Here is a 23,522-nt window from a genome sequence, read left to right on the forward strand (position 1 = left end):
CTCTCTTTCTCCTTCTCCTTTTGCCTCTTTTTGGACCAGGCGTGTCGTGTCCTTCCAAGACGAAATCGAGATGAAACGATGACTCTCTGCAATTTCAACCATATACGGATTTAAGGGAGATAGTGCTCATGCGTCAACCCCCCCAACCTTTTTTGTCACGATTCTGCGCATTTTCATGAAAACGGGGTGCGACCGGTTCGCTCCTCGCATTCAGCACAGTGTGCTTTACCACTAAAGGGGCAGGTTCACTCACAAACCTGTATAAAACGCGCGAAATATATCCCATTTCTCTCACTTTCGTCGCCAAAGAAAAAAAAGGAAACAAAACAAGAAGAAGAAGAGAAAAAAGTTCGTGAATAAAAATTTCCCCTTCATTTTCGCGCGATACATTTTATTCAAAACAAACAAACAAAAAAAAGAAAAAGGTACACAACCACTTTAACCCTTTACTCCTTTGCGTCCCCCCCCCTCTTTTTTCAACTTGAAAGTTCACACCCAAAATTGACTTATCGAGAGTGCCACACTTTTTTTTTTGGTAGATCGCTTCTTTTAATTTCTTATTCACTCCAGTGATCACGATCACATTTCGGAACTCTTTTTTGCTTTGATATCAAAATAATAATAAAATAAAATTATTATTCAATTAAAATGTTATCAAAATTACTAAAATATTACTCAGTTAAAATATTATTAAAATTATTATTAAAATATTATTCAATTAAAATAGAGTATTAACTGAGTATTAAATTCAAATCGCAAACACTCCAAGGAAAGAATTTTTAAAGAACAAGAAAGTTTTTCGCAAGCCATTTTTGCAAGAAGATGAAGAAGAAAAAAACAAAAATTTGTGATTTAGAAAAACTTAATACCGCGAGTAAATAGAATTTCTCGAAAAATAATCGTGAAAACTCAAACTTTTTGGAAAGTAAAAGATAATCTAATTTTCTAGTCTTTTACCAAAATGGAAATTTAATTACAAGAAAAAAATTAAGAACGATAATATAAACAAAACCGACAATTAGCAAAAATGATTTCCGATTGTTAAAAAAAATAATTATAAATAAATATTTCCGGTTAAAAACTCTTAAGCTCTATAAAAATAATAAATATCACCAATTAGAAAATAGCTTTATAAATAAATTTCATAAATTTCATCAATTAAAAAAATAGCTTTTTAAATAAATTTTACTAATTTAAAAACCGAAATAAAAATAATATAAAAATTGTGAAAGGAGAAATTGTGAAATTGAAGACTAACGGACCAGAAAATACAAAACAAATTGAGGATAAAAACCGAAAATTATTTTGGATTTACAAAGAAAAAAAAAGTAGAAAATAAATTAATTATCGATTGAACAACGAACTAAAAATTGTGAAATTAAAAAATAAAACCGAACATTGTGTAATTAAAAATGAATGAAAACATTGTGCGAGTTGAAAATTCAAAGGGAATATTGTGAATTAAAAATGAAAGAAAATATTGTGAATTTAAAAATAAATGAGATAATACTGTGAATCAAAAATAAAAGAGAAAATATTGTTAACTAAAAATAAACGAGACAATATTGTGAATTTAAAAATGGAAAATAATTATAAAAAAAAGAAAATTAAAAAAAGATGAATAAATAAGTATTGTTTGTAATAAAAAAAATTGAAAAGAGGGTGAATAAATACAAAAATGTAAATAAATACAAAAATAGTAAGTAATACAAAAAGGGGTTAAAATATAAAGAAGGTAAATAAATGTAAAAAATAATTAATACCAAAGGGGTAAAGAAATAAAATAGGTAAATAAATACAAAAAATATAAATAATTACAAAAAAATGAAAATAAATTCAAAAAAGTAAAGAAATTCAAAACGGTGAATAAATCCAAAAAAAAGTAAATAAATACAAAAATAAAATGCAAAAAATGGAAATAAATACAAAAAAATAAGTAAATGCAAAAAGTCTATAAATACAAAGAAAGTAAATAAATAAAAAAGAAATTAGTATAAAAAGGAAAATAAGTTGTTAATAAATACAAAAATTCAAATAAATGGAGAACAGGGTAAAATAAATACACAATGTTAATTAAAATAAAAAAGGTAAATAAATAAATAATGGTAAAAAATACCGAAAGAGTAACAAATAAAAATGTAACAAATACAAAAAAGGAAGTACATAAGAAAGGTAAAAAATGCAAAAAAGGAAATAAAAAAAAATTAATAATCCAAAAAGATAAATAAACAAAAATAGGAAATAATTACAAAAGTAAAGAAATACAAAAATTTCAACAAATACAAAAAGAAAAATTTTAAAAAATGAAATAAATTTTTAAAATATGAATAAATCAATTAAAGTCAATTTAAACAATCCAAAATGATCTTAAACCAAAAAATAATTCCAAAACTGAATAAAAAAATATAGTGCAAAAAAATCTAAAAGGAAAAAAAACCACGTGAATCAAAACGACAAAATAAAGTGAATAAAATTTCAAAATGAAAGAAAATCCCCGTGAATCGAAATATGTATATATAACAAAGTGCAGTGAATAAAATTTAAAAAGCAAAAAAAAAATAAATAAATAAATAAAAAAGGACTCACAGTGAATACACAACTCACAGTGAATAATATACTCGCAACTGGAATTAATATCGAAGAGAATATCTATATAAACATAAAAAAGAGTATACGACAAGATAATTAAGAAAAGATGAGAAAAGTATTACGCGCACGAAAAAAAAGAAAAGAAAAACACAAGAGGCGAAAAACAATAGGAAACATATAATCTGAAAAGCAAAAAGACAACGTGAAAACCATTCATTCAAGATTCATTGAAAACGTCATTGAAAGAGGAGTAAAAAAAATCAACACACATTTTTTTTATATACAAATAGAAGAAGAAGAAGAAAAATTTAATGAAGCGTTTAATTATACTATACGATATTATTGATTTTGGGAGATAAATTTTTTCTCCGCAATAATATATATAATATCTAAATGAAATTTGGAATTGGAGCCAAAAAGAGACTTCCAAACACAGAGTGAAAGAGAGAGAGAGAGAGGGAGTCCAGTTTATGAGGAAATAGTGGAATCAGCAACAGAACTGGGGGGTTATCAGCGAGATGGAGATTTGATGGCGTAATCAAAAGTTATAGCTCTAACCAAAGTGCATCAGCATTAGTATAGCACACGGCGCGATTATGAAATCGATTCTTCATATATATATACACAATGTTACTGGGAGTGAACGAATTCAAATAATAATAATAATAATAATGATAATAATAATATTAATAATATTCGCCTTAATTAAATTCACGCCTTAATTAATTTTCCTTTTGTGTATAAATGTATGTGTATGTGGATTCTCGCGCCGCGAATTTATGAGTCGAGTCACATTTTTCATCTGTGTAATTTATTCCTTCGATAAACAATTCTTTTTCCTCTAAATATTCAATTTTTCCTTTTTTCGCAGTTCCTCCATTTAGAGACCAAGTTTTTTCACCAAATTTTCATTCATTTGAATGAATTTTTAATCAATTTTATAATTTTTACTATTTTCTTTAAATTTATCTTTCACTTTTAAATTCGAATTCTAGTTTCGATTTATTTTGAATTTAATCTCCTTTGGGTTTTTTTAATTTACCTAGATTTCAGTTTTAATTATAAATTTTTTTCTTCTATTTTTTTAAATTCCTATTAATTTTAATCGAATTGATTTATTACTTTCTCGTGTTTTCCGAATTTTCAATTCTTATATTTTTTTATTTCTTTAATTTTGGTAAATTTTTTCTTTCTTTTAATTCAAATTCGTTTCGATTTGAAAGATTTTCGAGTTTAAAATTTTTGATTTTAAATATTAACAAGTTTAAGATTTTTAACTTTAAATATTTTCTAATAACAAATTTCTCACTTTAAATATTTTCATGTTTAGAATTTTTGACTTTAAATATTTTTAAATACTAAATTATTGACTGTAAATATTTTTAAATACAAAATTATTGACTTTAAATATTTTTAACTTCGAAATTTTTCATTTTAATTGTTTCGTTATTAACATATTTTTTTATAGTTTGAATTGTTTTTGAATATTTTCAAGTTAGACTCAAGTTTAAAACTTTTGACTTGAAATATTTTCAATTACAAAATTTTTGACTTTGAATATTTTCAAGTTCGAAATATTTCATTTTAAAGATTTCCAAATTCGAAATTTTTTACTTTAAATACTTCAAAATTCAGCATTTTTGACATTGAAATATTTTCAAGTTCAGAATTTTTTATTTAAAATTTTTTCAAGTTCGAAATGTTTTACTTTAAATATATTCAAGTTCGAAATCTTTAGATTTTAAATATTTTCAAGTTCGAAATCTTTTGACTTTAAATATTTTCAAGTTCGAAAACTTTTAACTGATGTAAATATTTTCAAATTCGAAATCTTTTGACTTTAAAATTAAATATTTTCAATTTCGAAGTTTTTCATTTTAAACGTTTCCTTTTTACACTTTTCTCGAGTTTAAATTGTTTTCAAATGTAATCGTCTCGATTATAAAATTTCTCCAATTTGAATTTGTTTACAATATAAATTTCTTTCGATTTTCAATTTCTCTCATTTAGAATTTTTCCCGAATTTCCACTTCTTCAATTTTCGAAGATTTTTCCTCTTTTAATTTAGGTTTTTATTTTATTTCAATTTTGAAATATTTTCTCTAGAGAAATATTTATAAAAGAATTAAAGAGGAGAAAAATTCACTAGATTCCCACGCACCTTTAATTTCTCTTCAATTTTTTTCATTTAAAAAAATTCACTCTATTTTGCTTCTTCATAGAGCAAGAATTTTCTTCTTTTCGAGGAGTAGAAAGAGGAAAAAAAAATCACCACAGTTTTAATTTCTAATTTTAAATTTTGTTTTACGTTTTTTTTGCGTATTTCGGAAAAGTAAAGAAAAAGGAAAAAAATTGTCTATGTAAAATAAAAGAATATTTTTCGTTTGATACATGCATAGAACAAAAAAGACGGGGGAAGAGGACAGCAGAGATTGTTGTGTGCAAAGGAGAAAACGAGTTAATATAAAAAAGAGTATATATGTATATACGTATATATAGCGGAAAACTGATGCATCCTCTGGCACCCTTGTGAGAAGTTTTTGAGGGGTGCAACACAAGAGCGCGAGCATAAGGGAAAGACAAGCGAAAAAGGAAGAGGAGGAAGAAGCGGAGAGCATTCAGTGTCGTCGTCGTCGTCGTGAGTACCAAGTTTTTGAATCTTTCCAACTTCCCTATTGCGAAATACATTGCATGCACGGGTTTTTGCATCTTGTCTAGAACGACAGGTGTCAGCCGTCTATATACTTCCTATCTGAACTTCGTTCCCTTCATCTCTCTTACTCTCTCTTTCCCTCTAATCTCTCTCTTACTCTCTTTTCCTCCATCTCTCTCACTTTTTCCCTCTCTTCCCCTTCATCTCTCTCCCCGTCTGTCTCTCTCACTCCAGAGTATGACAAACTTTTCAGAAAGTACAAGGATACAGTGAGATTTCGGTGGAAAAAAATTCAGATGAAATATTTTCCGAGAAAAATGGTTCTTTACGCGAATCTTGTTTAGCATATTTAAGATTTTTATCTCAATAATCCGTTTTGTTTTCTATCTTAATATCCAATTTTTAAAAACAATATCGTCGTTCATTTGAACGTTATAATAAAATATAAAAATATTTTACTTATAAAGCCAGGTCTCGAACCAGTGAAAGTATACCTACTTAAAAATACAGACTTTATGGACCAAAAACGAAAATTACGGACCAATTACTGGCAAAAATATAACCAGTTCAAGTCAAATAAAAGAAAATTTTACTATAAATTAAATTTCTTATAACTATAAAACATGAAGATATCGATCACTACGAGTCGAAGACTCGGAGTGAACGATTTTTTCATGTTTTATAATAATTAAAGATGACCCAGTGATAAAATCACAGGGTCACTGGGTCACTTTTTCATCTATTATTAGAAAATATTAAAGAAAACACAAAATTTACTATGAAAACGTAAAAAAATTATTAGAATTTAGTTAGAATGACTTAGTTTATTATTATAAATTGATGGAAACAATTAATAATAAGAAAAATTAAATGAAAAATGATTTTAAAGATCACCTGGCAAATAACCTAATTTTGCAAATTTCATTCACTAAATGTGAGAAGGAGAAATCATTAAATTGAATAAAACCTTATGAAATATAAAGTACCTGTGATTAACTTTTACCTTTTCTTATCACTTTCTTCCTTTTTTTCTTCATAAATAAATGTGAAAGAACAAGCAATTAAAATTGACACTTTGCTTATTTTCACGATTTTCATATGTACATAACTTCTTTCCAGAACAATGAAAAATTACGAAAATTGGACAATTAATTGATCACTAAATACACACACTTATTTTCAAGAATTCTTAACTAAACTTCTTCATCAAGAAGACATCAACATTTTTAACATCAACTATTTTTAATAATTTTCGAAAAAGTATTTTTTAACAATTTTCAAATATATCTGTTTACAATATTCAATTTTACGAAATTTTAATTATTCGTAAATTCTTTAATTAAATATATATATTAAAAGATAAAAACTTTTAATAATAGGTATAAAAAAAAAATTCAATTAAAATTTTTCAAAAAAATTTATTTCCAAATTTAATTATTTCTAAAAATTCACGATTTATTGCTTTTAATATTTATTTATATATATTCAATTATTATTTAAAATTTTAAGTAAAATTCATTTTTAAATAAATTTTTATTAAAAATTTCTACTAGAATTAAATTATTTAAATACAAAAATAAATAATTTATTGAATAATTGAATGTTTTTTAAATAATAAAATTCTTTGCACGAATTTTAATAAAATTTTTAAGAATAATTACAGTTTTGGAGAAATTTTATTAAAATTGTACTAAAAATAATTGAAATTCTGAGAAGAGTTTTATTATTTGTGAAAATAATTAAAACCTCAAGAAGAATTTTATTATTTTAGAACATAAATAATTTTATCAACAAATTTTTAAATAATTGAATTTTTTTGAGGAATTTTAATAAAATTTTTATGAATAATTACATTTTTCGAGGAATTCCATTAAAATTGTATTAAAAATAATTGAAATTCTGCAATGAGTTTTATTATTTATGAAAATAATTGAATTCCTAAAAAGAATTTTATTATTTACGAAAATAATTGAATCCTTGTAAAAATTTTATTATGTATGAAAATAATTGAAGCCTTGTAAAAAATTTATTACTTATGAAAATAATTGAATAATATTTCTATGTTTTAAATAATTAAATTATTTTGGAAAATTTTATTAAAATAGTAGATATTGAAAATCATTGAATTCAGGAAATTTTTTAAAATAATTCAAATTTTTGGAAATAATTGAATATCGTAAAAGAATTTTATTATTTCCAAAGACAATTGAAATTTTGACGAGAATTTTTAAAAATTTTTGAACATAATTAATTTTCTGCGAAGAATTTTATTACTTTTAATAATAATTAAATTTCTGCAATCATTTGTGATTTCTCTAAAATTCTCCAAATTATATCGTATAATTTACGAACTTTTCGTCCTTTCTCAATCAAATTACGGACTTTATGTAAATTTTTCAAAAAAAACTGAGTTTTACGGACTTCAAGCAAATTTACGGACCTTACGGTATTTACGGACCTACGACCTAGTTCGAGCCCTGCTTTAAGCAAATAAATCCTAAAAAATAGGAAGTAGAAATTTTTCTATTTCCTATTTTTTATGATTTATTTGCTTCGACTATAATTCAATTTTTTACAAATAGTTTTTGATTTTTTAACTAAAAATTATTTAGAATACACTTTTTAAATATATTTTTAAACATATTTTTAAATATACTTTTTAAATAAATTTTTATCACAATTCGCGTAATTAAGAGAGGGCATATTTATTTATCTATTATTTATACACTTGAAAGTTCCATTACTCGAATAGTGAATGTATGTCTTCGAGTTGGAAGATGTTTGACGTCTCTCGAATTCTGTGACTAATTTCGCCAAAGTTCCCACTTGTGTTCCTCAATTAATAAATAATTACACTGGGAATTGCCACAGGGCTTGGGACTTTGTTAATATATTATAATTGTCAACTGAAATATAATTGACCGCAAGCATCTTATTCTTAATTGAATTTCAAAAAAGTATAATAAAAATATAATATTACAATTGTAATAATTAACAGCAAGAATTTCTTTTTTATAATTAGATTTTTCAAAGAAAGAAAAACAAGAAGAAACAAGAAAATATTTTTATTTTTTATATATTTTTTTTATAATTATTATATAATTTATATTAATTAATATAATTATCATTTATAATTATAATATTACAGTATTTTCAATTATTCACAATAATTACAATTATTAATTAATAATAAATCGTGGAATGAAATTAGAAATTGAAATTTAAAAAAAGTTTATCATCCCGTGTATTGAATCCTATTTACTGTATATTTAATACGAAAATCTCAGTTCTACCTCTGAAAAAAGGGTTTTGCAGGAAGGAAACAAAACGTTTGGGAATTTAATTAATTTTTTTTTTTCGTGAAAAAAAGTCGATGAAAGGATAAAGAACGTGTCTCGAGTGGTGAATTTCTCCCAAGTTTCTCTATTTTTCTACAGGACTTTTTCTCCTTAAAAATTTAACAATTCTTTAAATTTTCACGATTTGGAAATTGATTCAACTCAAAATACAATAATGACACTACAATCTGTATCATTTTTAATTATCCAAAAATCTTGTTTTCTTAAATATAAAAGTTAATTATTAGATATATTTTATATTGATCTTATAGAAATTATTAACTGATATTAACTGTTCATTCTATATGTTTAACATAGTTTTTATACGATAAAACTCATGTATTATTTTATAATTAGTTAAAAATAACTGTTAAATTTAAAATTTTTATTTTTCTTATAACATTATTTTTTTAAAAAATTCAACACATTACATTTTATAACTTTAAAATACATATGTATGGTTCATTTCATTACAGACAAAATAAAAATCATATCACTGAAGAAGGCACACACTCGATGCCGAAACGTATGAAACAGAAAATTTGCTTCTCTTATTTCACGAACCCAAATGCCAAATTTCGTATAAAATTAAACAATCATATAAAAGTTAAATATATAAAAGTTTCACTCAAAATGAAACAGTAAATAAGTAAATAAGAATTTAACAATAGAAATAGAATATAAAGAAAGAAGGAATCAATAAATAAAATAAAAAAATATAATAATAGTAATAATGAAAAATAACAGTAATAATAATAAGGAATAATAATTATTATTAATACTATTATTAATACTATTATTATAAAAAAATGAAATTACTAATAAATAATCAAGAAGCAAATAAAAATCCAGTAAATTTGTAAAGGCAATTTAAATTATATAAAACATTTAATAATACAGAGGAGAAAAGTCTCGAATCTTTAGAATTCTGAAAATCATTTGATCCATTGTTCAGCCCGGAGTAATAGTTGTAAGAATAAAATATTCTTTTGTCAAAGGATTCTGATTGAAATAATTATCCCTCATTTTATGGAAATTTAAATCCAAAGATAATAGCTCACGATATATTTTTAGCTTTCGAGTATTTCTTTCGTTATAAAGTTTCTAAAATAATACTCAGGAGATGATGATGCGATAATAATGAACCTACACTTTCGAAATTAGGTATTTTACTTTTATTTCTTTTTAATTTAAAAAATTTTTTCGTTTCCTCTTAAAATACACTTGAAATATATATTTTTTTGTTTTGGAAACTGCGACGAGAATATTAGACATTTTTTTTATGAGCTTCAACTTTTTTTCTAGTATTCCCTCTCTCTTTCGCGACCTTTTATACTTTTTCAAGTCATTCATCTCTTTCTTCACTAAATTTCTCAACCACTAAGACTACTAACTGTATACCCACTACTACCTACTAATACTATACTACTAGTTCAAGTCTGCTTCTTATTTCCATACTCATATTTTTTCCGATTTTAATGTTTTTTTCGAACGGTTATTTTAAGTTGAAAACTATTTTCCTCTTAAACAATTTTTTTTCTTTTTAAAACTATTTTTCTTCTGAAACGAATTTTTCTTCTAATTTATCAATAAAAATAATTTCCCCCTAAACACTTTTTAAGGAAGAAAAAATTTTTTAGTGAGAAAAAACTTTTTATTTCAAAAAAAATTTTTTATTGCACTGAAAATAAATTGTTCCATCACTTTTGAATATTTGATATTCGTATATATTTAATCACCGCGTGATGGAGAAAAAAAATTTCAAACGTCAGTCATATATATTTCAGGGATACCAAATATACATTTATATAGGCGCATAGAAAATTAAAAAAAAAAATCAAGAAACAATGCTTTTAAAATTGACAAACTATTTCGGAAAAAAATTTTTTTAAATTCATTCAATGTCAATGTTTAAACTTTAAATAGAACAAAATATAAAACTTTTCGTCTCCATTCTTTCTATATTTTTCTGAAAACAAACAATTACAAAATGTAAAAAAAAGTTCCTTTTTTTTTGGTCAATATCACAATTTTCTTTGTTTTTTGAATACTCTACTTTTTTTGTTTTAATCGACATTGTGTTTCATTTAATTTTTCATAAACGACAAACAATCTGGGGGGAAAACCTTTTTTTATATATTATAAAAATATTTTTGCACATATAGAAAAATGTTTTATACTTTTATAAAAGATTTATCCAAGTATTAATTTTTTTTGCACGGAAAAAATTTCATTTTTTCTCCTCTTTTTGAAAAGAATAATTACAACGATCAAATATTTTTCGATAACAATTTATTAGAGAGAAAAAAGAAAAGGAAATTTTAGAGTAGAACGGGGTAAAAAAGCCACATTTTTACTTTTGATGCTGTAAAATCTGTATTTAAAATTTTTTTCTCAAATTTCCAATTGTTATTGAAAGTTTAGTTATTAAGCTTGAAAATTCTTGACGGAAATATTTTTTATCTCATGAAAGGTCTAAGTTATAAGAGTTTTACGAAACCTCAAATGGCTTTCTTGTACCACCTGGTGGGGGGAGAAAGCCACCTCGCGATTTTATCAAAATATGTTATTAATTTTGGTATTTTTATAGTTTTCCTTTATTTACATGACAAATAATCTTATTTTAAAAATATTTTAATAAATTTTAAGGAGCTTTTATCAAGGAAAATTGAATTTTATGTTAAGTTTACCTGTTTTCGATTTACACTGCCAAGTTTTTGTACCTTTTTTTAAAGTTTTCTTTAAATTTCACCATAGATGCCATATTTTGTTGCAACCGTTTTTTCGTTGTTTATTTTCTAACGCACTTTATACTATTTTTTGGTCGTGTTTAATTAATATTATTAAGTAAACACGCGAAAATTTTGTAAAATTAGAAGGTTAGTTTAAGTAGAAAACAAATGAATTTCACATAATATTCAATGGCTTTCGTCCCTGGCTTTTTCACCCCCAAGACCAGTTTTTCTAAAAGCTAAAATAAATTTTAAATTCAGTTCAATTTCCAAAAATTAACATTGTGTACGTTTTGAGTATAGTTTTCTCCTTATGTACAAACATTTACTTTTGAGGCGCATGAAAAGTCTCCAATTTTTATTTTCCGAATCTTTATTTTATCGAAAATCTTTTTATCTAATAAGAATTAATTATAATTTCTTTTAATCGAAAGAATAATTGTCAAAAACATTATTTTTTTGAATGACTAATTAACAGAATGTTTAATACTGCGAAACAAAATTTTTTATAATTTTCAAATAACTGAATTATCATTTCTAAAAATTATTATTTTTTATATTTCTTATTTATACTAATATTTTTATTTTCGAAATGTCAATTTTGATAAATATTATTTTATAGATTTGTTAATAATTATAATAATTATATTCCCGAATTATTACTCAATATAATTCAAATATTACCGAATTACCAATTCTTAAAAAATTTATTGTTCCTAATAATATTTTTTTAATATGTGTAAATGTTCTAAATTCTAAAGTCTCTAAGTTTTATTTTATCGAAATATCATTTGTTACAGGGACCGTCACGGAAATCAAATTTTGATTTCGTTACGATATTCCAAAACAAAACGAAATTATTAATGTATTTTGATTTTGATTCGGTAACGAAACAAAATTCACTTCATATTTTGATTCCGATACTGTAACGAAACAAAATTCACTTCCTATTTTGATTCTGATGCAATTCGGTTTTCTTATAGAAACAGAAGTCGATTCGAATTCTATTTCAGATTTCGTATGTAAAAACGATATTATCTTCTGATATATTTGACATTTGCAACAAAATTTAGGTTCAATGAGACTTATACATGCGCAGTAGTATTTTATGAAAATTAAAACAAAAAAGAATTTTGATTTTGATATTGGAATCAAAACTAAATAGAATGGAATTTTGATTTTGATATTGGAATCAAAACTAAATAGAATGGAATTTTGATTTTGATATTGGAATCAAAACTAAATAGAATGGAATTTTGATTTTGATATTGGAACCAAAACGAAATAGAGTTGAATTTTGACTTTGATATTGGAATCAGAACTAAATAGAGTGGAATTTTGATTCTGATACCCATATCCGAATCAAAACAAAAGTATTTTTTAATTTTGTTTTAATTCCGTGACGGTCCCTGTTTGTTATAAAACTTTTTTCTTATAAATGTTTTTCAAAATAATTTTAACTTTTTCAAATTAACATTACTCATAATTTTCTTTACTCCTAATCATTATTCTATATATAATTACTACATTTTCTAACTTGTATTTCTTCTAACTATAGTTAGTTATATATAACTTTACCGAATTGTCACTTCTCATAATTATTATTATATCGAAATAGTATTTTTCAAAATTTTTGTAATATCTAATTACTTTTTATACAAATTTCTTATTGTATAATAACCAGTTTTAATAATTTTATTTTATTCGAATAATTATTTCGTATAATTTTTTTCTTACCGAAATTACCTATATTTATTATATTTATTATTGTTTTTATGTATCTCAAAATCGAAGCATTTACTTTGTCAAGCATATGCCTAAGTTGCGGCTTAAGGCAATGCTTATTGCACGACTATGAATCTAGGTGGCAGCTTAAGTCGCTGCTTAAGAAATAAGTATCGACTATGAATACCGCCCCTAATTTTATTTTTTCATAAAATGGATGCAACGTAAATATTTGGCGCAATTTTTAAAATTCACCAATCAGAAATCAGAATTTTAAAAACTGCGCAATATTTCTTGCAAATATAAAATCGATCGAATTGACATTCTGCCAAATTATAATTCGGACAATTAAATATTCTACTAAATTAGAATTCAAATTAATAAAATGTAGGTAAAGTGGAAATTCCAAACATAAAAATTAGAATAATTTCAAATTTTTGAGAAAAAGAATTAGTGTAAACTAATATTCTTCATTATGCAGAATATATTAGATGATTATTCTCGACTGTTGAATTTCATTCAATATATAATTTAGTTTATTGAGGATTCGCGTATCTAGTCATTTCTAAATTATGTATTCGGCATAATGAGCATTCGGGACTTATGTTTTTGGTACAGACGGTCGCACCCCATTCTGTAGGTGAAATAACTATTCGGTGCAATTCTTATTATGACACTTATAGGTTAGGAAAATAATAAATTAGAGAATTTAAATCTTAGAAAAAATGTATGTTATGCAAAATACGAATTAGGAAATATACAAAATTATGAAAAAGAATCATTTGGAAAAATGAATATTAGGAAAAATAAAAAATCGATTAAAAATACTATTTCGATATAATAATAATTATGAGAAGTGACAATTTGGTAAAGTTATAGTTAGAAGAAATACAAGTTAGAAAATGTAGTAATTATAAAGAAGAATGATTAGAAGTAAAGAAAATTATGAGTAATGTTAATTCGAAAAAGTTAAAATTATTTTGAAAAACATTTATAAGAAAAAAGTTTTATAACAAATGATATTTCGAAAAAATAAAATTTAGAAACTTTAAAATATAGAACATTTACACATTATAAAAAATATTATTAGGAACAATAACTTTTTTAAGAATTGTTAATTCGGTAATATTTGAATTATATTGAATAATAATTCGGGAATATAATTATTATAATTATTAACAAATCTATAAAATAATATTTATCAAAATTGACATTTCGAAAATAAAAATATTAGTTTAAATAAGAAATATAAAAAATAATAATTTTTATAAATGATAATTCAGTTATTTGAAGATTATAAAAAATTTTCTTTCGCAGTATTAAACATTCTGTTGATTAGTCATTCAAAAAAATAATGTTTTTGACAATTAATCTTTCGATTAAAAGAAATTATAATTAATTCTTATTAGATAAAAAGAATTTCGATAAAATAAAGATTCGGAAAATAAAAATTGGAGACTTTTCATGCGCCTCTTACTTTTATTACCCGTTCACTTAAACAGGTTGTAATATGTTCGAAAAGTTCATCGAAATATTATACGCAGAGCAACTCAAAAATTAAAATTACAATAAAAATTATATTAATATAGGTACAACATCCAAACTAGTATCAAAAGTTGCGTATTAACTGATAGTATTTATATTCTAAATAGCTGATAAATCGGTTTAATAGTTTTCAAATAAAAGTCAAATGGCTTTTTTGCACCATGGCTATTTCACCCCGTTCTACTCTACTGGTGATTGAATTACGCAATTTATTATTTTACTTACAACAAATAAATAAATAATCTAGACCCGTCAATAAATAAATTAATAAAAATTATTTTACTTATTATTTGAATTATTCTATTTATTATTTATTTACTGTTTTATTTGTTATTTCATTTATCAATTAATTTATTATTTTATTTACTATTTTATTTATTAGTCTATTTACTATTTTATTTGTTATTTTATTTATTAATTTATTTACCATTTTATTTATCGATTTCTTTAATTTTGTTTATTATTTTATTTATTACTTCATTTATTATTTCTTCAGGAATTAATTTCGTGAAATAAAGGAAATTATTTTTAATTCCAAAATACATTACTGTGGGAGTAATGTTTTTTTAGAAATATGGAAATAAATGTAGAAAAGAATTCTTTTATTCAGGGCACAACTAATTATAAAAATAATTCAATTTTCTTTCTGGGTCAAAAACACTCTTTGATAATAATTGGATCAAAAATCAATTAACTTCTCTGGTATGTAATAAATGATATATATGTTATTTTTCGTTTCAATTTTTCGTTTTCAATTTCTTGTTTTCAAATAAATATAATAATTAGCAAATAATTATATAACAACTGAAAAATAAAAATTATAAATGAAAATTATTTTCTTTTATTAATTGTAAGAACATTTTCAAGTGAGTAAATAAATAAACAGATAAACAAACTAGTAAACAAATAGTCAAATAGATAATTAAACAAATAAATAAACAAACAAATAAATAAGTAAAAGAATAAATAAACAAGCAAAATAAATAAATAATTAAACAAATAGTTAAACAAATAAATAAACAAATGAATAAATGAATATATAAATAATTAAATAAACAAACAAATAAATAAGTAAACGAATAATTAAACTTGCAAAATAAATAAATAAGTTAACAAATAAATAAGCAAATGAATAAATAAATATACAAATAATTAAATAAGTAAATGAATAAATATATATAAACAAGCAAATAAACAAGTAAACAAATAAGTAAACAGAGAAATAAATAGAAAATTACATGAAATTATTATACAAACACAATTCCTATTTGTACAATAAATATTTACATTTATTAACATACAAATTTATATTTATGTAAATAATTAAAAGTCCATTTATTTTTCTCCCATATTTATTTGTATTTAAATGTACAACATATGCATATGTGTAGTGATGCATTAATCGGACGCTATTGACTTCCTATCGATATAGAGGTAATTTCGTTTGCACACTACTCTCGAAAGCGATTGCCTGGAGTAATCAATTTTATATTAATGAGTAATATATACATATAAGTTAGCTGCTGGTCCATGTCAATCTGGACTTCAATTTTTTTTACCCCTTCCCCTCATCCCAATTTCAAATATCGATGGAAGCAAATTTAATTGCCTCCTACATAATTTACTGTAATAATTTGTTTCATTAAATATTTCATTACCTTATCATGTAACCATATATGTAAATTACATATATTCATTACTCACACATTATATACACTGACATAACATGGACACATTGTTTTCTCCTAAATTATGTGCATACATTCCATTTTATTCGTCTAGTTTACTCTATTTTCTCTATTTATCCCTGCTCTTTTCAACAATTTTAAATATTTTAATTTAAAATTTAATTTAAAAATTTTATTCCATTTTATTCGACTAATTTTCTATATTTTTTCTATTTCTCCCTTTTTTCTCAACAATTTTAAATATTTTAATTTAAAAAATGATTTTAAAAAATTTAATTTAAAAATTATTACAAAAAATTTTTTTTCTATTTTTCCCTTTGGGACAGTTTTAACTTTCAAAAATTAACAAAATTCAATATTTATTAATTTCAAGTCAATCCCTCTAAATAAATAAACCTCTTTAAATAAGTTTAACTCCTTCTAAATAAATATTTAAACAAATAAGCAAATCCCTCCAAACTTCGTTAAATAAAATTACTGAATAAAATAAATATATTGAAGTAAATTTTTTTTTTAAATTCATAAAAATATATAATTAAAAAAGTTCCCGAGGAAAAAAATTTAATTAAATTTCTAAATTTATTTTACATTTTTTTCTCCTCTTAATTTTAACGTTTTAAATATAAATATATTGAAGCAAATTGATTGAAATTCATTATAAAAAATGTAATTATCGTAATTTCCGAGGCAAAAATTGATTTTTAACATCCTCCCCCACCTTCATTCCTTTCATTGCAACATATTAATAAATTTTAAATTACGCATAAAAAGTAATTAAGGGGACATTCCAGTTCAAAACAGGCAAAAAGAAGGCTTTTTTAGTATATATTATTAAAATAACTATGACATTTATTTAAAAAATTTCTTTTACATGTAATAAATAATTTATTTAAGAATTTGTAAAATTTTTTTTTTTTTATTTCAAAATGGCGGCGATATACGCCATTTTCGAAAATGCCCATTTTCGGTGGTAAGATCGATTCCAAACTCTCTAAAATAGATAAAACCAAAAACGAAGTGACATTCTTTTTGTTAGATATTTCTTTAGGTGTGGAACCTCAAAAAAGTGGAATTTTCTTCCCCCCCTTTTTTTAGAGTACTTTTTCCCCATAATATGCAAAAAAAGGTGTTTTTATTCAGAATTTCTCTTATAAAAAGAAGGGGAGTTGGAAATTTTCCAGTTTTTGAGGTTCCACTTATAGGCATGATGACGCTGAATCAAAAGCCGTTTGATTTTTTAAAATCGCTTCAGAAGAACTCGAGATATCACTCTTACCAGATCAAAAAAAGACATTTTGAGAAAAACGCATTTAAAGTTTACATTCATAAGTTTCGAAATTTTTTTTAAAAAATCATCGGATTTGCTTGAAAATCTTTACTCGGGGGTTTTTGAGGTCGCTAATTACGAATATGGAATCAGATTTTTAAAATTCAAAATGGCGGATCCAATATGGCGGACATTTTTTTTCAAATTCATTGAATTTGCTTGAAAATCGTTACGGGGGGGTTTTTGGGGTCGCTGATTACGAATATGACATCATTTTTTTAAAATTAAAAATGTCGGATGCAATATAGTAGACGAAAAAAAAAATTAAACGAAAAAAAATTAAAATAAAAAAATTTTCTTTTCCGCCATATTGGATCCGCCATTTTTAATTTTGAAAATTTGATATCTAATTTGTGGTCAGCAACACCAAATACATTTTTGTTTGTCTTTTTTAAAAAATGCAAATGAGAAAACATTTAAATCATTCGATTGCTTATCCGCATACAAAAACATCTTTGACATGGCGAAGAATAAGGATGTATAACTTTTGTTTTACTTCGAATTTTGCAATAATATTTTAGGAGAGTATTCTTGACACTATAAGAAATCTGAAAATAAAAACAAAAAAAAATCGATTTTTTTTACATTTTGAACTGGAATGTCCCCTTAAATAAAAAAATTAATTGAATTTCCATATTTATTCCAAACATTTTTTCCTTCCGAGTGTTAATAATTTTTGTAAATTTTAAATTCCATGAGAAATTAATTAAAATGGAAAGAAAATATGTGAAAATATATATTCGTTTTGCATAATATTTAGTTTCTTTACAATTTATAATTTTTTTCCAGTGAAAAATAAATATAAAAATGGTAAATGCTAATAATTGTAATAATTATTAATTTATTCATTATTAATTATTAATTTATAACAATAATAATTGTTGTAATTAATGATTATTCAAATCGTATTTATTTCAAGTAATGTCCTCATGTTTTAGTTCAGTGACGCCACCGATAAATGGTGCTTTCGTAAAACTCTTACAATTTAGTCCTTTAGTGGTTTATAAAACATTTCCAACCAGGATTTTCAAGCTTAATGACTAAACTTTCAGGACAATTTGAAAAAAATTTTAATTTCAATTTTATAGGGTAAAAAATAAAAAAGTGTCTTTTTACCATATTTTACTCTAATATAAAGTATTAATATAAAAAATAATATAGAAATAAATAAAAAATAAAAAAATATAAACAGAAAAAATTCACATATAAAGATTAGTTTAACAATAACTCTAATAAACTATAATAGGTCAATATAGGGGGGCCTAGAAAAAATGAATAATCTCCACGTCCATTAATATTATACGTACCAAACATATTTCCTTTCAACGAGAGCGCGAAAAATGTACAGCCATAAATGAAAACCGTGCTTTGGATATACTGGCTGATTAAACCGTAAAATTTTATTTATAAAATTCATTGTTATTCCTCAAAGCGCGTTATTAACGTAACGGGGCAATACAATGAGTCCAGAACACACCTATATACAGGAGAATAATCGGTTGTAAAAAATACCAACTTCGTGCGTTGGGTAATAAATTATTTTGCATTTTAGCATCAGAGTAGTGCGCGCTTATATGCCCCCTCCCCTCACATTATATATAGATATATAAATACACTCTGTGTATGCGCAGCTTATATGCACTTACACCATATACATACATACATACATGATAAAACATTCTTATACATTCTAATTAGTACACTTCTAATTTATTCACTTTCAGTTTAATGGCAATTTTGTCAAACGAGAAAAACGCTAAATAAACAAATAATCAATCACCGAAAACCATAATTGAATATATATAGTACCTAAAATTTATTATGTTTATAGTTAAAAGTCTACATTTTGTAAATGAATAAATAAAATAAGGAGTTTAAGAGAAAATTCACCGAAACTTATTTACTGTAAAAAATAAATTTTCGGATACATTTAAAAAATAGAGTTTATAGAATAATAATAAAATTTATTAGAAAAATTAAATGATTTTTTGTATTTTTTTGTGTTAAATAAAAAACATGACGAAAAGAAAAATATTTCGAGAAAAAGAATAAATAAACTTGCGAATTTAAAAAAAAAAATCCAAAGGACTAATTTAAAGTAAAAAAAAAAAAAAAAATAAACGGGAAAAAAATTAATTTTCAGAAAAAATAAATAAGTGAATAAATTCTTGTCGAAAAGGAAAATTATAAAATACAATAAATTAGATAAAATAGAGAAATAGATAAAATTTTTAGAAAAAAATACAATAAATGAGAAGTAATAAAGAAAATAAGAAAATAATTTTGATTGAAATGACTTTCAGAGAAAAATACACAATAAATTAGAAGAGACAAGAAATTAAAATTAATTTTTCGAATAAAATATACAATAAATTAGAAGAATCAAAGAAACAATAAAATTTGAGAAAATAACTCCAGTGAAGAATAAAATAGACTGTCAAAAGAAAAATAAACAAACACGTAAAATATATTTAAAAAAACATAAAAATACTCAAAATAAATCAATTTCACTTAAATTGACAAATTTTAAAGAATATTTCCCAAAAAAATAAAATAAATTATTAATTACTATAATAATCTTCGTATTTCATTCTTTCATTAATTATGTCCACACTTTGAACTTAGTTTTCGTGTATGCTTTTGTTTTTTTTTCTTTTAAAAAATATTGTTTGACAAATTGAAAATACGCAGGCATTGTTTCATGATTTATAATAAAATAATATTTGAAATTAAAAAATTAAAAAAAAAAATTATTAAGAAATAAAATTTGTTAATCTCTATATGATTTTGTTATAAACAAATTTTTCTGCTTTTTATTTATAAAGAATAGAAAATTGTTAATTTGTTAAAAAATTATGATTTGAAATAGGAAATATTTATACCCATTTTATGCATAATTTTTATTTCTCAATAACAATATTGTTCACAAACTCATTCTTTTATTTAGGGAAAAAAAACATTACGCATAGTCACGTTTCTTAATATTTTTGTAGAAAATTCTCAATTTTCATAAGGAAATAATTTGCTTCATTTCTAATTCTTAATTATAAGTGCTGTAATAAAATTCAAAGTTTTTTAAATATAAAGAAAAAAAATGTTTATAAATTCTATTTGTCAATTACAAATTTTAATTGAAAATAAAATTGAAACTTTTTAAATTTTTAGAAAATAATGGAAAAAATTTTTACTCAAAAAAATGTTCTGTTAAATCTATTTACGAATTTATCTAATTGGAAAATTATTCGAAAACAAAAATAACTTCTTTTTTAAATAAATATTTAATTATTCTTATTTTTTCACAGGAATTAAGACATTAAAAATTTCAAATTCAAACCTTTTTGAAATTTATCAATTTTTAAAAGTATTGTTATAAAACATGAAGATATCGATTGCTCCAAGTCGAAGACTCGGAGTGATCGATTTCTTCATGTTTTATAATAATTAAAAGATGACCGAGTGATAAAATCATTATTTTATATTATAAGTATAACAATAATGTTACTGTAACTTCTTCAAAATTATTTTCTTCCTTTCAATTCAATTATTATTTTCTAGAATTTTTAATTATTTTTTATAAAAATATAATTGAATTATTATGAAGAAATTTATAAAAAAATTTGTAAATAATTGAATTCCTGTGAAATTTTTGTTATTTATGAAAATAATTAAATGTTTGCGTACAATTTTATTTAAAAATTTGTTTAAATACCTAATTAAATTCTTTTTGGGAAATTTTATAAAAATAGTAGATATTAAAAATCATTGAAATAAAAAAAAATTACGTTGGTGAAGTTCACAACGTTTATAATAAACAACTAATTAGAAATAAAATTTTTCTATTCAAATTTTTGGCTAATAACTTTTTGTAACAATATGTGGACGTCCACATGAAAAGGGCCCATATTGTCGGTTCCAGTTTTCGAGATAATCGCAATTTAGTAATTTTGGAGCAAAATCTTAATTTTTTTTTTATTTTTTATTATCAATCTACATGTTTTGACAAGTCGAATCATGCGGTTTTCATTAATTTCTTTAGAAAAATAAAAAGGGCCCATTTTGTCAGTCATTTGCAAAAGTAATCCGAATTTTAAAAATGGAGGTGTAGAAAATTTTAAAACCTCTTGATTTTTCATCTCTAAGGTGTCCTGGACTGTAAACAATTCTTATCTGAATAACTTCCGAGAAGAACCAGAGATATTGAAGTTAGAATCTTTTCTTTGTAATTTTCGAAATGAAAATTTGGATATTGCGTCAATTTTTTCATAATAGAGACTGTCAAAAATGTTTTAATAAGTTTAATATATATTCTTTTTCTTCAAATTACACAATAAAATTGTACCTAATCATTAATCTTGTAAAAAATGGTTTTTTAATAGAAAAATTCTCCTTTTTAGAAAAGGGCCCATATTGTCGATTTTTAGTAGGGGAGAGTCTCCAGTTGTGAGACGGGTTTTATTTTTGACCCGTAAATTGTAAACGGGTAAACGAAATTGTAAATAAAATACACCGTTCGAAAGGTAACAGAAATACGCAACTTTTATTAAAAGAAAGTATAGTGATTCGATGAACTCAAAAAATTTTACGATACATTTTCCGAGCACATCGCTTTTTTCAAAAAAAAAAAAAATGTCTCCAGTTGTGAGACACTCATTAAAAATTGCTAAAATTGAATCAGTTTGACATAAAACGTTATGTTTAGTATAAATAATTAAATATATTAATAATATATAATTATTATTATATACTAAATAATAATATTTATTCGCCAAAATATGACTACCAAATAAACACAATTTAATAGCTTCAACAAGAGCATTAAAATTGATTTCTTCTGAATCAATTGACTTTTTCCCACTTGACATGCCTAAAAATACTAGAAAAAAAAATCAAAACAACATTTAAATAGTATGCCTGCAAAGTCGTATTTTTTATGCTGCCCAGATGGGTGTTGACACCGTCTCACAACCAATCGGCTTTTTAATATTGCATGTTAAAAAAAATTGACTGTCTCACAACTGGAGGTGTCTCACAACTGGAGACTCTCCCCTACTTAAGTACGAAATTTTTGAAAATTAAGAGGGGGGATAGTTTTTAAAATTTAAAACCTGTTGGTTTTTTATCTTCAAGGTGCCCTGAACTGGAAACAATTCTTATCTGAATAACTTCCAAGAAGAACCAGGGATACAACAATTAGTTTGTATCGCAATCTTTAATTCCGTTTTTCTCGAAATGAGGTCTTTGGCGTTCTAAACTTTGAAATTCCGTAACTCAGCGAATTTTTAACTAAAAAAGTTCTAAGACCACTCAAAATTTTCCAAATTTTGCCGCAGGAATACGCCCATATAGATAACTCCAATAGTTCCAAAATGGGCCCTTTTCATGTGGACGTCCACATATTTCTTCATTTACAATTCAAAAGACAATATTTTTTGTTGATAAATTTTTGATCATCAACAAAAAATATTGTTTTTTTAAATGAAAAATATTTTTTTCTTACAATCGTATTGGATCATGAACGTTGTGAACTTCACCGACGTAAGAATTGTTTAAAATAATTGAAATTAGGACAAGAATATTATTGACATTTTTGAAAATAATTGAACTTTGAGGAAGAATTTTGTTATTTATAAAGATAATTGAGATATTGACGAGAATTTTTTTCAAATTTGGAATATAATTGAATTTTATGAGAAAAATTTTATTAGTATTAAAAATAATTGAATTTCTGCAATTATTTGCAATTTCTCTAAAATTGAATTTTTTTTAGTGTTTTCAACAAAAAATTGAAATAAAAAATTTTAAATTCTATTATTTTTAAAATTGCTAATTTTATTTAATAAAGAAAGTAAGAAGTTAGCCGCGCGAATTTTTGCTAGTAGACAAATAAAAAAGATGAGAAAAAGAAAAATAGAAAATCAAGTAAAA

At 23.5% G+C, this 23,522-nt stretch overlaps 1 protein-coding gene across 6 annotated transcripts in view; it reads left to right on the forward strand.

Moving 5' to 3' along the window:
- The first annotated feature begins 227 nt into the window (after positions 1-227).
- Positions 228-23,522, forward strand: part of LOC122499052 — a 174,458-nt gene continuing 151,163 nt past the window's right edge. For 4 of the 6 annotated variants that reach the window (XM_043607109.1, XM_043607116.1, XM_043607114.1 and 1 more), the window contains exons 1-2: positions 228-425; positions 4,989-5,227. The gene's annotated coding sequence lies outside the window, so the exon portion shown is untranslated. Of the gene's footprint in view, positions 426-4,922; positions 5,228-23,522 lie in introns of all 6 variants that reach the window. The other 2 variants (XM_043607111.1, XM_043607112.1) reach the window with 2 other exon arrangements.

Source organism: Leptopilina heterotoma, unplaced genomic scaffold (genome assembly GCF_015476425.1).
Source record: "Leptopilina heterotoma isolate Lh14 unplaced genomic scaffold, ASM1547642v1 Lhet_163, whole genome shotgun sequence".
Classification (NCBI taxonomy): Eukaryota; Metazoa; Arthropoda; class Insecta; order Hymenoptera; family Figitidae; genus Leptopilina; species Leptopilina heterotoma.